The sequence below is a fragment of the Pteropus vampyrus genome, unplaced genomic scaffold, assembly GCF_000151845.1.
Source record: "Pteropus vampyrus isolate Shadow unplaced genomic scaffold, Pvam_2.0 Scaffold155, whole genome shotgun sequence".
Taxonomy (NCBI): Eukaryota; Metazoa; Chordata; class Mammalia; order Chiroptera; family Pteropodidae; genus Pteropus; species Pteropus vampyrus.
Genome location: NW_011888936.1, coordinates 151,580 through 153,728, shown reverse-complemented (window position 1 = coordinate 153,728; position 2,149 = coordinate 151,580). Strand labels below are relative to the sequence as shown.

Below are 2,149 nucleotides of genomic sequence, written 5' to 3'. Positions count from 1 at the left end.
CGTTCACTTCTCTCTACCTCGCCTACTTGCTTTAAGAAACTTGGGCCTGAGCTACACTTCTGCTGCACCAAAGCATTAACTAACAAAGCCCGTCTCCCCCTGTAGATCAGTGGTTCTCAACCGAGGGTGATTTAACCCACCAGGGGACATTTAGCAATGTCTGGGGACATTTTGTTTGTCACATCTATAGGAGTGCTACTAGCACCGAGTGGGTGGAGGCCAGGTATGCTGCTAAATATCCTACAGTGCACAAGACAATCACCCATAACAAAGAATTATCTGGTGCAAATTGACAATAGTTTCTTGTTGAGAAACCTGCTATAAAGAAATTCTTGTAATTTCTTTATAGCAGCAGTAATCTGCCATAGTAATCAATTATATTATTAGCTGCAGTAATCAATTCTATTTCCTACTCTGCTACTATCAATGTTTTATTACATCTGTGCATTAAGAGTTATAAGTTTTATACACACATACCCACACTCCAGTTAATAAACAGTTGTTGAACACTAGACTGAACCAGGTGCTCCTAAGTTGCTCATGGTTCAAGGCAGAACATAGACAATCTAATATCTTGTGAAACGGGCTATGACTACGTAGGGAAAAGGTACCTAATCTAGTCCAGGATGACCTGAAGGATTCTGAGAATGAAGAGATAGAGCCCAGAAGAATACATAGGAGAAAGTCAGACAAAGAGCGGGAGAGAAGCACATTTCTCACAAAGGGAAAAACATGGGTCGAAGCATGTGGTGAGAGAAGTGGACAGGAGCAAGTACTGAAGGATGCCTCCTAGTGTGCTGGCAACCATTAGATGGTCCTTGTTCTTGAATGAGGACTAAATTAGGTGGATGTGTTGGTGGCATGAAAAGATTTCCATTTTAGAGAGGTCATATGATTTCTGAAATCTAGCTGAGAGCCAGTGAGGGCCTGAAGGTAGTGGAAATAGGAATGGAGAAGGGCCAGTTGGGGAGATATTTAGGAGGTAAATGGACAAGCTAAGAATAGGGTGGACATGGGGATGAGAGATGAGGAAGTCCAGCATGACCTCCAGATTTTAGCAGGAAGTGGTACCATTTGCCAAGTCAGGAAAGACAGGAAGAGGTTGAAATTTGTAGGACAAGAAGAAAGTCATATTTGAACATAACTTTGTATCATATATTTTTTTCCATTTATTAAAGTAATATCTATGTCTCTTGCAAAAAAAAATTTGTTAAAGAGAAAGAAGTACCAAAATCTCCATTTGGAAATAGACAGCACTAAAATTTGGGTAGAGATTTTTCCAATTTGTTCTATGTAGAAAAAGTATGCATTTAAAAAATAAAACCACAAATTAACGTGCTTTATACATTGTTTTTGTTTCATTTTGCAATATATTTGAAACATCATCCTGTGTCATTGAATATTCTTTTACATTTTTAGTGACTGCACAAGGTTTCACTCTATGGAAAAATCATAATTTACTCCACTATCTCTATGGTTGAAGTTTTAGATGGCTTTGGGATTTTCATTTTTTACAAATTATGATTGGTGCCATCACAAGTGAGTCTTCCAGAAGCCAACAGATCGTTTGAAGTGTGAGATATTTAGTAGGGATTGACCTCAGTGAATCGAAGAAGGAAGAAGCAGGAATGGGCATGCGAGAAGTTGAACTGTGATACAGACCTGTAGTTTTAACAGAGGCTATGTCTACAGAAAGGCCCTATCAGAGTTGTCCTGTGTTGGGTGGAAATGACCGGGCTTTTATAACCTCAGGTCAGTCAATTACCAGATGACTGCTGCTCTGGGAGAGGCATGACCTCAGGTGAGGCTGTCCTCTGCAGCTGAGGCTGACCTCAAAGGTGCTGACAAATGGAGGTTGTGTGCTGACCATGCTCCTCCTCTAAAGGGAGTTTGGGTAGTGCATCTCCATGTCCACCACAGCTGCTCATTTCGTGTGTATATTTTTGCTCAGAGCCTTAGTATAAATTCCCAGAAGTGGAATTGCTGCAATAGAGCATGGGCATTTAGAAAACTTTTAATATTTATTGCCAAATTACCTTTAAGAAAAATTATACCACTTTCTCCTACCAACAGCTTATTTAATTACTAATGGATTGGAACATGACAATTATACTGTTTTTAAATATTGAAAGATATCTCAAATTCTTTT

The 2,149-nt window shown here is 39.3% G+C and overlaps 1 protein-coding gene across 1 annotated transcript in view; it reads left to right on the top strand.

Moving 5' to 3' along the window:
* Nucleotides 1–2,149, top strand: part of LOC105298479 (LIM domain only protein 7-like) — a 154,673-nt gene that overhangs the window by 967 nt on the left and 151,557 nt on the right. The gene's annotated exons all lie outside the window — the stretch shown is intronic.